Source organism: Saccopteryx bilineata, chromosome 2, assembly GCF_036850765.1.
Source record: "Saccopteryx bilineata isolate mSacBil1 chromosome 2, mSacBil1_pri_phased_curated, whole genome shotgun sequence".
NCBI classification, from domain to species: Eukaryota; Metazoa; Chordata; class Mammalia; order Chiroptera; family Emballonuridae; genus Saccopteryx; species Saccopteryx bilineata.
This window is the reverse complement of record NC_089491.1, coordinates 229,766,765-229,781,660: the sequence shown is the minus strand read 5'-3', so window position 1 is coordinate 229,781,660 and position 14,896 is coordinate 229,766,765. Positions and strand designations below refer to the sequence as shown.

Genomic DNA, 14,896 nt, shown 5'->3' with positions numbered 1-14,896 from the left:
TCTACCCGAAAGGGCACAGGCAGGACATTTCGGAGAGGCCGGTCCCGCTCTGGGGCGTCCCGCTCCGCCTCCGTCCCCGCCTCTAGCGTGAGGTGGTGAGGCCGATTGGGATTGTGGGAGATGTAGTTCTCCGAGAAGTGCGACGCGTCCGGACGCCGCCGTGCACCTGCGCCTGCTCCTTCGCCTACCGCATGGGAGGTGGGGCTGGGGGGACGGACGAGCAGGGTGTCGCGGAGACCTGCGTGGAGGCATGGAGGGCTTGGTGGTGAGTGTAGGTTGGGACCCTTGAAGTTTTTAGTGGTTCGGAGCACAGCGGCCCTCAGTGGCTTGTTTTGGGGAGGGAGGACGAGACCAATTCCCTGAACAGCCTGTTCTGGGTGTGCAGACGGGGACACCTGCGCAGAAACGACAAAGACCTACCTGTCCCAGAAAGATGTAGTGGACCCAGGCTAGAAACCTAGTCCTTCATCAGCTCAGTAGCCAGGGGTCGGTACGGGCTGAGGACAGTAGAAGACAAAATCAAAATAGGGTCTCCTGGCTTGAAATACACCCACAGTCATAGGGACTTACTACCAGCAGATCATTAAAAACAAACAAACAAAAAAAGAGGTCCTGGCGGGGTTTCCCAGTGGATAAAACGTGGTTCAGGTGTGGGTCGTGGGTTGGATCCCTGGTCAGGGCACGAGAAGCAACCAATGAGTGCACCACTAAATGGAACAACTAAGTGGAAGGAGTTGATGCCTTTCTCTTTCTCTCTCCCTCCCTCTCTCCCCCTTCTCCCCCTTCTTCCCCCCCCCCATCTCCTCCCACCCCTCTCAAATCAATGGAAATAGTAAAAAACTTGAGAGTCAGACCTGGGAAAACCTGTTACATGCTTTTCTCTGCCTCTGTTTAATTGTAAGATAAGAATACCAGTAACTGGTAAATGTGTATTTAGCATTTACTTTTTGCCAGACGCTGTGCCAAGTGCTTTATGTATAGTCTTGTAATCCTTAAAACAGCCCTTTGAGATAAAAGCTGTTGTTTTCCAAGTTTTATCTATGATGAAATAGTAATTGCATCAGACTCAACTGAGCCTCTGTGAGAGTTGCATAATGGATGTAGGCCACTTGGCCCAGTGCCTGGCACATTAAGCATTTTTTTATTTTATTGTGACAGAGGCAGAGAGAGAGAGAGAGAGAGAGAGACGGAGAGACAGAATGAGGGACAGATAGGGTCAGACAGGAAGGGAGAGAAATGAGAAGCATCAGTTCTTCATTGCAACTCCTTAGTTATTTATAGATAGCTTGTTCATATGTGCCTTGACCTGGGGGCTAAAGCAGAGCAAGTGACCCCTTGCTCAAATCAAGCCAGCGACCTTGGACTCAAGCCAGCGACCATGGGGTCATGTCTATGATCCCACACTCAAGTCAGCAACCCCGTGCTCAAGTTGGTGACCCCGTGCTCAAGCCAAATGAGCCCACACTCAAGCTGGCAACATCTAGTTTACAAACCTGGGTCCTCTGCGTCCCAGTCTCTATCTACTGCACCACTGCCTGGTCAGGCTAAGCATTATTTTTTATTTGACTGTGTCTCCAGAGCTAGAAACAGGTACCAGCTGTTCTAAGGTTCTGAGGTACAGACAATAATGTGTTACCTTCTCTGCAGGTGCACAGAAAAAGCTTTAAATTCTGATTCAGAGGGATTTCCTTTCAAGCAAACAACGAACACAGAAGAACCATGTGAAAGAAAATGTTTCTACAAGTCTTAACTCTTTTAGTTGATGTCTTAACCACAGTATAAAAGAGGGGAGGAAGCGTCAATATATAGTAGTTTTAAAACTACTCATACTTAAGGCCCTGGCTGGTTGGCTCAGTGGTAGAGTGTTGGCCTGGAGTGCAGGAGTCCCAGGTTCAATTCCCGGCCAGGGCACACAGGAGAAGCGCCCATTTGCTCCTCCACCCCTCCCCCTCTCCTTCCTCTCTGTCTCTCTCTTCCCCTCCCGCGGCCTAGGCTCCATTGGAGCAAAGTTTGCCCAGGCGCTAAGGATGGCTCTGTGGCCTCTGCCTCAGGCGCTAGAATGGCTCTGGTTGCAGCAGAGCAACGCCCCAGATGGGCAGAGCATCCCCCCCCCCCCCCGTGGGCATGTTGGGTGGATCCCGGTCCGGCCCATGCAGGAGTCTGTCTGACTGCCTCCCCGCTTCCAACTTCAGAAAAATACAAAAAAAAAACCCCAAAACCCAAAATTACTCATACTTTAAAAAACTAATAAAAAACTACTCATGCCTGACCTGTGGTGGCGCAGTGGATAAAGCGTCGACCTGGAAATGCTGAGGTCGCCGGTTCGAAACCCTGGGCTTGCCTGATCAAGGCACATATGGGAGTTGATGCTTCCAGCTCCTCCCCCCTTCTCTCTCTCTCTGTCTCTCCTCTCTCTCTCTCTCTCTCTCTCTCTCTCCTCTCTAAAAATGAATAAATAAATAATTAAAAAAAAAAAACTACTCATACTTGAATAACACTTTGCATTTTACAAGGCTGTCATCACACATAATTATGCTTTAGTTTGAGTAGTTAAGTGACTCAGTTAAGTTGGTAAATGGCAAAGCTGGGACTAGAATTGTAAGTCCATTTCTCTTTTCAGAGAATCAGTTTTATGGTCATTCTGTACAAGTTGATGGTTAATTGAATTCACCAGAGTTATCCATAAAGTACACTTTCAGCTGCAGGGTATACACTAGCTAACTGACTTGAGGGATTATTTTCCTCACATATAAGAAACGTGGATCTAGTCCTGACCCATGGTGGTGCAGCAGATAAGGGGTCCACCTGGAACGCTGAGGTCGCAGGTTCAAAACCCGCAGCTTGCCAGATCAAGGTACATATGAGAAACAACTACAAGTTGATGCTTTCTGTTCCCCCCACCCAGCCCCACCTTTCTCTCTCTCTCTTTCCTCTCTCTAAAAATCAATAAATCTTTAAAAAAGAAACGTAGATCTAGGCAGTTTCTGGCATTGATTCAGCCACTGAGACATGCTACATTTGCTTTACCATTCTCTTTCTCCATGAAGGTACTTTCTACCCAGAATAATTTAAAAGTACTTCAGTATTTTCTCAAAACAAGGACATTCTCTTAGATCACCATAACACTTCCCACATTCAGCAGATTTAACAGATATAATACTGTTTAATATCCTGGTTTTTTGTTCCAGTTTTTTCAATTATCCTAAGATTGTCTTCTACAGCAACACATACACTTTTAAATCAGGTTAAATGAATGATAAATAAAGTATTCTTGCCCTGCCTGGGTACCTCAGTTGGTTAAAGTGTCGTCCTGAAGTGCAGAGGTTGCAAGTTCAATCTCCGAACAGAGCACATACAGGGACCAATGTTCCTGTCTCTCTCCTGCTCTCTCCCTTCCTCTCTCTAAAATCAATAAAATACAGGTAAACATTTAAAAAATAAAATAAAGCATCTGGCCCTGGCCGGTTGGCTCAGCAGTAAAGCGTTGGTCCAGTATGGGAAGTTCCAGGTTCAATTTCCAGCCAGGGCACACAGGAGAAGTGCCCATCTGCTTCTCCACCCCTCCCCCTCTCCTTCCTCTCTATCTTTCTCTTCCCCTCCCACAGCCAAGGCTCCACAGGAGCAAAGTTGGCCCCAGGCACTGAGGATGGCTCTGTGGCCTCCGCCTCAGGCCCTAGAATGGCTCCGTTGCATGGGAGCAACGCCCCAGATGAACAGAGCAATGTCCCCTGGTGAGAGTGCCGGGTAGATCCCAGTCGGGCGCTTGCAGGAGTCTGACTGCCTCCCCACTTCTAACCGGAAAAAAATACACCCCCCCCCCAAATATAAAATAAAGTATTCTGGTTCACTTTAGTAACAGGCAGAAAGACTCCACTATTTTAAAATATGTCGGGAGCCGATCAACGACTGCTGGCTGACAAGGTCACAGCAGCAGAAGACTCACAACTGCTGGCTGACAAGGTCACAGCAGGAGAAGACCCACAACTGCTGGCTGACAAGGTCACAGCAGAAGACCAAAAACTGCTGATTGACAAAGTCACAGCAGAGAAGACCAATGGCTGCGGGGTGACAAAGTCACTGCAGTGAAGACCAATGGCTGCGGGGTGACAAAGTCACCGCAAAAAGAATAGGCACAACGATACTTCCCCCTTTGACTTTTTGAATTAATCTGGCCTTATATCCCCCCTTTTCTGGGTGTGTGCTATTATTTGTGGCACAGGGATAATAGTACCGTGCTTTCCCTGTAAATTTGTAGTAATTTCTTTGGAAATGAGACAGAAGGTGTAAGTTCCACAGAAAAGCCTGTAAGCCCCTTGAACTGGGCTCATAGACATAAGAGGCTGGCTATGATATCCCTCGTAAAGGGTTAAGTTTGTAGGAGAATTTCTTCTTAATCATGTTACAAAGAAAAGATTGTGACTTGTGAATGGGTAGAAGGCAGTGGCTGTGCACAGAGCACCTTTCGGCCTTCACTTAATTCATCATTTTTTCTCCCTAGCCTTTTCATGTGATAGAGTAGAGAAACTTTCCTTTCTTCTTGCTTATTTGATCTGCAGATAGTGGTACACTCTAAGAAGAATATAGTTAGAACTTAACTAGTGTGTGAATATAGTAAATAAATAAAGTTTAACTAGACATTAGAATCTTAGGTAAAGTGTAGTGAAGTGGCCTGTTGCGTGGCCTGGGATGGGAACGCAGTCAGCAAGAAAAGAATGTTTTGCTAAGAGAATTGTTTTATGACTGAAGGCAGTTACTGGGCTTTCTCAGTGAGACATTCTCATGAGATTTATATACTTTCCCAAGGTTTTTTGTTCAGATAATAAAGAGGAATATGGAAGAATCCATAGAAGCAATAGCAATTAATGCCTTCTGATATTATGTTGCTACTAAGCTATCTTGCAGGTGCACTCTATATATCTTTAAGCAAAAGTTACTCTTGATGTTATGACAATTTCTTAATAAGCAAGCCTTTTGAAGTCTTGTGAAAAAAGTTAGGACACTGCATAAACTCAAGGCCATTTGCCTGAGCAAGCGGTGGTCCTTTGCTACTCCCTAATGATTTTGTCTGTTAATCTCTCTCTGCCCCTTGACTCACAACAACAGTAAAGTTGAGTTATTAGTTAGTACTAATCCTTTAAAAGCTTTCACCGATGTTATCGCTATTCAAGTTATTTTTTAATTGTACTTTGAATGATTTGCCACCTGATTTGTAGTTTATAGATATAAATTAACTGTTATCTGGAAACATGTAAACATAGTGAAACAGAAGCAATGATTAATACCATGTAATTGTAACTTGGTGTGTGTGTATAAAAAAGGAGCTGTACTAGCATTTGGTAGAGATGCCTGGCAGTAAATGCTAACTAGAGAATAAAGAGAAAGAAAAGAATTCGGCTCTCTCACTCCATTTTCGCCGACGCCGTCTCTTCCTGTGGGACCCCTGGATCCCCCCCGGGGCTGGACCTCGGCAAAAATAATGGTTCATTTTTTTTTTTTTGAAAAATTTTATTTATAGATTTTATTTATTTATTTATTTATTTATTTTGAGAGAGAGAGAGAGGGACAGACAGGAAAGGAGAAAGATGAGAAGCATCAATTCTTTGCTGCAATTCCTTAGTAGTTCATTGATTACTTTCTCATATGTGCCTTGACCCGGGGACTCCAGCAGAGCGAGTGATCATTTGCCCAAGCCAGCAACCTTTGGGCTTAAGCCGGTGACCATGGGGTCATGTCTGTTTTGTGTGTGTGTGTGTGTGTGTGTGTGTGTGTGTGTGTGTGTGTGTGACAGAGACACAGAGAAAGACAGAGAGAGGGACAGATAGGGACAGAGAGGAAGGGAGAGATATGAAAAGCATCAGTTCTTTGTGTGGCACCTTTGTTGCTCAGTGATTGCTTTATCATATGTGCCTTTTCCAGGAGGGCTACAGCAGAGTGAGTGACCTCTTGCTCAAGCCAGTGACCTCGGGCTCAAGCCAGCAACCATGGGGTCATGTCTATGATCTCATGCTCAAGCCAGTGACCCTGCGCTCAAGCTGGTGAGCCCACGCTCAAGCCGGTGACCTCGGGGTTTCAAACTTGAGTCCTCTGTGTCCCAGTCTGATACTCTATCCATCGCGCCACTGCTTGGCCAGGCAGGTCATGTTTATGATCCCACACTCAAGCCGGAGACCTTGCACTCAAGCTGGTGAGCCTGTGCTCAAGCCAATGACCTTGGGGTTGTGACCCTGGGTCCTCAGCATCCCAGGCCAATGCTCTGTCCACTGCACCACCATTTGGTCAGGCTTATTTATAGATTTTAAGGAGAGAGGGGAACATTGATTTGTTATTCCACTTATTTTGCATTCATTGGTTGATTTTTCTATGTGCCCTGACCAGGGATCAAATCCACAACCTTGGTATATTGGGATGATGCTCTAACCAGTGGTGCTACCCAGCCAGGTTTGGTTCTTTTCATGTTAAAAAGGTGGCCTAGCCTGACTAGGCGGTGATGCAGTGGATAGAGCATTGGACTGGGACACAGAGGACCCAGGTTCAAAATCCTGAGGTCACCAGCTTGAGCATGGATCATAGACATGACCCCATGGTCACTGGCTTGCGCCCAAAGGTTGTTGGCTTGAGCAAGGGGTCACTCATTCTGCTGTGCCCCCCCCCAGTTAAGGCACATATGAGAAAGCAACCAATAAACAATTAAGGTGCCACAACAAAGACTTGATGCTTCTCATCTCTCTCCCCTCCTGTCTCTCTGTCCCTATCTGTCCCTCTTTCTGTCTATCTCTCTCTGTTTCTGTCACACACACACAAAAAAAGGTGGCCTAGTGATTAGAATAAAATATGGTTAAAGCCCTGGCCGGTTGGCTCAGTGGTAGAGTGTTGGCCTGGCATGTGGATGTCCTGGGTTTGATTCCCAGTCAGGGCACACAGGAGAGGGAACCATCTGCTTCTCTACCCTTCCCCCTCTCCTTTCTCTCTCTCTCTCTCCCCCTCCCACAGCCAAGGCTCCATTGGAGCAGAGTTGGCCCAGGCACTGAGTATGGCTCCATGGCCTCTGCCTCAGGCCCTAGAAAAGCTCCAGTTGCAACGAAGTATCGCCCCCTGGTAGACATGCTGGGTGGATCCCATTCGGGCACATGCAGCAGTCTGTCTCTGCCTCCCTGCATCCTGCTTCAGAAAACACACACACACACACACACACACACACACAGAGAGAGATATGGTTAATAGATCAAATTTAGAGTTAGAACAAAGATACAGATTGACTAGCATTTTTATTTTATTTTTATTTATTTATTTTTTAAATAATAGCTTCTGCCAAACTGCTGCTATTGAGTGCTCTTTTTATTTATTTATTTATTTATTTATTTATTTATTTTTAGACTTTATTCGTTTTAGAGATAGAGGAGAGAGAGAAAGAGAGAGAAGGGGGGAGCAGGAAGCATTAACTCCCATATGTGCCTTGACCGGGCAAATCCAGGGTTTTGAACAGGCAACCTCAGCATTCCAGGTCGATGCTTTATCCACTGTACCACCATAGGTCAGGCTGACTAGCATTTTTAATAATATGTTACCTTGCTTAAACTGTGAGCTCTTTTAAAAACATTCAGTTTTCAATATAACATTAACCATTTTAAGGTTATGTCATGATCAAAATTAGCCTGCTTGAACCTCAGGTCTATCATTTCCCACAAAGTCTAATTATTATCTCAAGTGTTTATCAGCTGAGATATCAGATAATCTTACACATAAGGACTGGTTTTATTTTTTTATAGCTTAAGGCTTAATTTTATTTATTTTTTATTTAAAAAAAATTTTTTTTAAGGGACAGAGAGAGAGTCAGAGAGAGGGATAGATAGGGACAGACAAACAGGAATGCAGAGAGATGAGAAGCATCAATCATCAGTTTTTCGTTGCAACACCTTAGTTGTTCATTGATTGCTTTCTCATGTGCCTTGACTGTGGGCCTTCAGCAGACCGAGTAACCCCTTGTTCAAGCCAGCGACCTTGGGTCCAAGCTGGTGAGCTTTGCTCAAGCCAGATAGCCAGATGAGCCCGCGCTCAAGCTGGCAACCTCAGGGTCTCGAACCTGGGTCATTCCTCATCCTAGTCTGATGCTCTATCCACTGTGCCACCACCTGGTCAGGCCATAAGGCCTGGTTTTAAATGAAAGTATGATATGTTGGATTAGATGTAGGTAACATTTCCTACTTTTGAGCATCTTTTTGTGAGTCTGTGCTGTCATAATATAGGTGAGCATTTTGAAACAAATATTTTCATAAGTGGGAGAGTAGACAGTTGGCCAGAATTCAGTTAGCACATCAAAACCTTTACTAATTGTGTTGTTGAGTGGGTGGAAAATAGATGATGATATTTTTGAAAGTTACTAAAAAACAAATGTCCTGATGTTATAGTTATATCAAATATTTACTGAGCCACTGCATGAGGTGTGGTGTGGTAAAAGTGACTGACATCTTCTTTTTGCACCGTCAGCTGTTAATTCTGCACTTTGACCAAAACAAGTAAGGGCTCTGTTTTAATTCATCTGTATTTTGTCTTTGCTTTTTTGTTTGCTGGTTCTGTGATAACTGCAGAGAAGTTGATTTCTTTCCAATAAGTTGTGGTGCCATAGTAACCCAGATTACACTTCCCCGAAGATTGCTTTATGGTTCAGTCTGGTTGCTAAAACTGAATATTGCCCAATGATGTTTGCAAGTGTTACCTTCTGGAGCTGCAGTTTTTGGAACCACCATGAACATGCTTTCCTCGCTAGGTGACATCTGCTTTCATTTCTTACTCTTATTTGATCAAGAAAGAGTTCGATGTAGAGCATGTCAGCTTTAAGAGAAAGAAGGTAGTAGATTAGTTTACATAGTTCAACAACAGTCTGCTCTCTAAAGGAAGGGGATCCTGGAAAGAGTCACATTCATGTGGATATTTTACCCCTTTCCCTTTTCCCAGCGGGGTAACCAGTTAGTGAACTATCCTAAGGTGGTCAGTAAGGGCCACACACAGGATTAGGGGATCTTTGATGGTACACTGACCTTCTTCCCAGCCAGGATGTCTGCTTTTCATTTCTGGCATTAAATTAATGTGGTGATTAATTGTTACTTGAACCTGAGTTCTCTGCGTTTGACTGGTGCTGTTCCTTGAAATGATGAATACTGTGCAGCCCTCACCGTCATTGCAGGCCCCCAGCAGGGAACACAAATGCACATCAGCTCCCGGGGAGTCCGGATCTGAATTGTTCCCAGCCCATATCATGTTTACCCAGCGTGTTTATTGAAATCACTGCTCTGCACCTTTTCCTCACCTTTCAAAAACTGTATATAGTTAAGGTGTACAACTTGATAATTTGATATATGCATATATTGTGAAGTAATCATCACAATCAAGCCAATGAACACAGCCCCTCATGTAGTCAGCATTATTTTCGGTAAAGATCTACTCTCTTAGCAAATGTTTTTCTTTCTTTTAACTAGTGTTGTTTTTTTTTAATTGAATTTATTTGGGTGACTCTAGATAACATAATTATACAGGTTTCAGGTGCCCAATTCTACCATATATCTCTGTATATCCTCTGTATATAATATTGTGTGTTCACCCTCCCCAGGTCAAGTATTGTTAATTATAGTTAGTCAAAATGGTTTGGGTTTTTTTTTAGATTTTATTTATTTATTTTAGAGAGGGGGAAGAGAGAGGGGGGGGGGGAGGATCAGGAAGCATCGATTCCCATATGCACCTTGACCAGGCAAGCCCAGCAACCTTAGCGTTCCAGGTCGACACTTTATCCAGTGTGCCACCACAGGTCAGGCCCAAAATGTTTTGATAAGCTAAAAAGATCAGGATAAGGAAGATCTGCCTCCTTTTTCTCACTGCTCTCTAGTGTCAGAGATTTTTAGCAACAAAATAAACACATAAATGGGCACATAATACTATTTGCTAGAGAGCCAATCAAAATGCTTTATAGAGAGAACTGCTTTTAAGGCAAATCTGACTTCAAAGACAGCTTTGTAACAAGATGTTAGGGTGCTTCCATTCAAAGAGCCCATCACTTATGGATGCCTTTGGGTGACCTTTTCACGTTAAATCTTGTCCAGAGATGCCTCAAGCTCTTGGTGAGGATGGTACTGGATTATTTGGCCCATGCTATTCTCAGTAGAAGAGCACAGGAAAGGAGCACATAAATCCAGTTTGTTACCCAAGCTCCTTTTTGAAAAGACCCTTCTTGATTAAATAACATTTCTTATATTAAATGAAATTAAAGCCGGACCTGTGGTGGTATAGTAAATAAAGTGTCGACCTGGAATTCTGAGGTTACCAGTTCAAAACCCTGGGCTTGCCTGGTCAAGGCACTTATGGGAGTTGATGCTTCCTGCTCCTCCTCCCTTCTATCTCTCTCTCTCTCTCTCCTCTCTAAAATGAATAAAGTCTTTAAAAATTTTTTAAATAAATAAATGAAATGAATCACATAATTTCTATCTTTGACAACTCAGGCTTAATTATTTGCTCTGGGAGGTATCCACAGTGAGCATTTGGCTCTGTCCTAGTTCTTAGGAAGCACACGTTGAAATATTTATGGATAAAGGGATACGATGTCCGCACATTACTCTGTATTGATTCAGAAATAAATGCATACACAGAACAAAGGAGCAAGAGAGAGCAAACAGTGAGCTGCATGGGGGGAGATGCTAATTGGGAAATCTGGGTAAAGGTTATTTGGAAGATTTTTGGATTATTCTTGCAACTTTTCTATAAGTGTGTCATTTTTAATTTCTTAAAAAGAATTTATTCATAATTTCCATAAATTGGAAGCAACCAAGATGTCTTTCAATAGATGAATAGATAAACTATAGTATATCTATACAATGGTAAAAAGTAGTTGAGTTATTGAGCCATGAAAAGACACAAAGAAACTTTAAATGGGTGTTGCTAAGTGAAAGAAGCCAAACTGAAAAGGCTACATGTTGTATAAATTCCAGCTCTATAACTAGGAAAGAAACACTCTAGAGAACAGTAAAAGACTAGCGGATTAAAAAATGGGCAAAGAACCTGAACAGATATTTCTCGAAAGAAGACAGATGGCCAACAAGGATATGAAAAGATGGACAGCGTTATTAATCATGAGGGAAATGCAAATTAAAACCACAATGAGATAACTACACCACATCCATTAAGATGGCTACTATAGTTTAAAAAAGAAAAAAAAATTGGGCCTGACCTGTGGTGGCACAGTAGATAAAGCGTTGACCTGGAACACTGAGGTCACTGGTTCAAAGCCCTGGGCTTGCCTGGTCAAGGCACATATGGGAGTTGATGCTTCCTGCTCCTACCCCCTTCTCTCTCTCTCTCTCTTTCTCTCTCTCTCTCTCTCTCACTCTCCTCTCTAAAATGAATAAGTAAATAAAAATTTTAAAAAAATGGAAAGTGAGGACAAGAATGTGCAGAAATTGGAATCTTTGTGCATGATTGGTGAGGATGTAAAGTGGTGGAGACCTTTTTGATTGTTACAATTAGGAATTGTTACTGGCATCTAGTGGATGGAGACCAGGGATGCTGCTCAACATCTTACAATGCACATGCATGGGACGGCCCACAGCAGAGAGTCATCTGGCCCAGAAAGTCTGAAATAAATGCTAAGCCTCAGGAATCCTGCCGTGGACTACTCTTCTAAAAGCAGGAAGAAAACAGTTTCCACTTTCTCGGGAAGCAGCACGGAAGATTGGGAAATCCTGTCCAAGGGGTCCTATACCACAATCTGCCCCTTCATTTGGAGTTAACCCTCAAGGACCCCTACCAGGACAACTATGGCAAATGGATGTTACTCATATACCTTCATTTGGCAAACAGTCCTATGTCCACGTTACAGTGGATACATATTCTGGATTTATAGTAACCTCAGTCAGAACAGGAAAGGCTGCTAAGCATGTTATAGCTCATTGTCTGTATGCATTGTTCTATTATTGGACTTCTTAAACTGGTTAAACTGAAAATGCTCCTGCATATGGAGCAAAAGCATTTACTGTATTTTATCATTCTTACAATCTTTATTTTTTTATTTTTTTATTTTTATTTTTTGTATTTTTCTGAAGCTGGAAACAGGGAGGGACAGTCAGACAGACTCCCGCATGCACCCGACCGGGATCCACCCAGCATGCCCACCAGGGGCGATGCTCTGAACAATCTTTAAAGTTAAGGTATTGTTAAAGTGTACCCAGCAAATATTTTAAGGTCAATTTAAAAAAAATTTAAAAGGGGGTAGTCATATCCTGGAACTCCTACGGGTCTACCATATCATGCTTTTTACTTAAAAAATTTTAAATTTCTTTTGAATGCTGATGAACAGGAGATGCCAAATCTTTTTCGCTTGCAAACTACTACCTTCTTTATTTGATCCAGCTAATAACACTGTTTTGTCTTTTTCCAAATAGTTCCAGATATATGGAAAAGATTTATATAGGCGGATGGGGATCCTCAAACCCCTCAGCGAGATCTTCTGAGCATAGCTTTTAAGATACCTAGAGGCAAAAAAAGCCCAATAGAGATCAGGGGAACTACCAGCTTTTAGGATACGCCCTTAAAGACTCCAATGCCCCAAACGGGTCTCATAGGATGCCATCTGGGTCCTGCTTCAATAGTAGAAAGGAAGGTCATTGAGCTAAAGCCTGCCAGACTTACATGCCTCTGCTGTGAGGAAACAGGGACACTGGAAGGTAGGCTTCCCCCTGGCTCCTCTAAGGGAGGGTTCAGTCTCTTCCAGCCCTGCTCCAGCCACCTATGACCTAACCTTGCCCAGAATGCTGGGGTTTGCCACTGAAGGCTGAAGGTGCCCAGGGCCATCAGCCCCATCTACGACACTGTGGACGAGCCTACGGTTTTTATTCCAAGAAGCAGGTAAACTGATCTCATTTGCACAAGGGCCACTTAACTATGTCTTGCCTGAATAGTCAGGTTTTTTATTCTTCCCTCGAAGATCTCTGTTGTGGGTGCTGATAGTCCTATTTTCTGCTGCTTTGTTTAATATATAGTGTTTCCTTTATTCCTCCTACCTCAATGCCCCACTCATATTTCAGGCTGGGACCTACTCCTAATTTAGAGCTCTCTTTCCCCCTTTTGCCAACTTCTATTATGAATCTACCTTTGCCACCCAGCTTAGTATATCCCAAGGTTGTCTTTACCAAGCCACAGTCGCAGAGCACCAGGGAAAAGCAACCTGGTCTCATCTCTCCAGGCAGAGGAGAACAGAAGCTCCATATCCACACATGCTGCAGATGGCTTTTCCAGTCTATCTGAATCATTACTAGCTAGAAGCAGCGGTCATTGGGACTTGGACATGAGCTGCAAAGTATAGAATTGGGACAACAATTCCAGTGCCATGTGGACTTTTCCTGGATGTGGACTTTTCCTGGACTCCTGCTCCTTGTGACAGCTCCTAACAGGCTGAACTGGGGTTGGGTTGCATTTTTCAGGGATTTGGCATAGTGTTGGGGCCAACTTGAACTTGGTGAACATGTTAAGGACACTACTCTTTTATGGATTCTTGCTGTATTGGCCAAGAGTTTGCTTAAAGGCTTTAATCACTGTTAAAAAAAAAAATAGAAGACTAGATAAAGAATATGTGGCACATATACACCATGGTATATTCTTCAGCCATAAGAAATTATGACATTGGATCACTTACAACAAAATGGTGGGATTTTTTTTTTTTTTTTGTATTTTTCTGAAGCTGGAAACGGGGAGAGACAGACAGTCTTCCGCATGTGCCCGACTGGGATCCACCCGGCACACCCACCAGGGGGTGACGCTCTGCCCACCAGGGGGCGACGCTCTGCCCCTCCGGGGCGTCCTCTGCCGTGACCAGAGCCACTCTAGCACCTGGAGCAGAGGCCAAGGAGCCATCCCCAGCGCCCGGGCCATCTTTGCTCCAATGGAGCCTCGGCTGCGGGAGGGGAAGAGAGAAACAGAGAGGAAGGAGAGGGGGAGGGGTGGAGAAGCAAATGGGCGCTTCTCCTGTGTGCCCTGGCCGGGAATCGAACCTGGGACTCTACACGCCAGGCCGACGCTCTACCACTGAGCCAACCGGCCAGGGCCTGTACCCTGATTTATTGATGTCGCCCCATTAAAATAAAAATTTATTTGTAAATAAAAAAAAAAAAGCAAGAAGAAGCTTTAGCCTCTCATTTGCCCCTTGTTGGACATGAACTTGGTAACTTAAAAATGAAAAGCCTTTCAAAGTGAGAGGCAACAAGCATTTATTTGAGAAAAAAATAATAGCTATTGCCTTACCTGTGGTGGTGTAATGGATAAAGCGTCAACTGGAATGTTGAGGCTGCTGGTTCAAACCCCGGGCTTGCCCAGTTCAAGGCACATATGAGAAGCAACAACTCTGAGTTGATGCTTTTCGCTCCACCCAGACCACCTTTCTCTCTTTCTATCCTCTCTAAATTCAATAAATAAGATCTTAAAAAAAAAAAAAAAAAAAGAATAGCTATTTTGAAAGTTCTGATGTGCTGATTCAGGCAAAAATCCCGCTCATACTCAGATTAGGAGACAAGGGCTGGGTATTTATGAGAAAGGGAAGAGAAACAATTACATCACAAAAGGAAGGTATTTCTGTTGATTCACATAAGCTAATTGTAAACAATGTATTTTTCAGTTCATTACTCATCAGTCTTTTTTTTTTTTTTTTTTTTTTTTTTTTTACTCATCAGTCTTATAGTAGTCATATCTGCTTTCTTGTTATCATTGCAAACAGTTCTTTGGGACAAAATGTTGCTTACCGCCCAGTCCAAAGGTTAGTTTGCCCTGTTTTAACAGCCGAAGGTTTGATGCATAAGACAGGCCAGCAGTTCCTCTAGGATGGCAGCTGCAACTCCATTTTAAAGTGGCTCCTTTTATTATTTCT

At 43.6% G+C, this 14,896-nt stretch overlaps 1 long non-coding RNA gene across 1 annotated transcript in view; it reads left to right on the top strand.

Annotated features, from left to right (window-relative positions):
* Nucleotides 1-139: 139 nt before the first annotated feature.
* Nucleotides 140-14,896, top strand: part of LOC136325309 (uncharacterized) — a 28,586-nt gene continuing 13,829 nt past the window's right edge. The window contains exon 1 of the long non-coding RNA XR_010729240.1: nucleotides 140-265. This is a non-coding gene — a long non-coding RNA (uncharacterized lncRNA). The remainder of the gene's footprint in view (nucleotides 266-14,896) is intronic.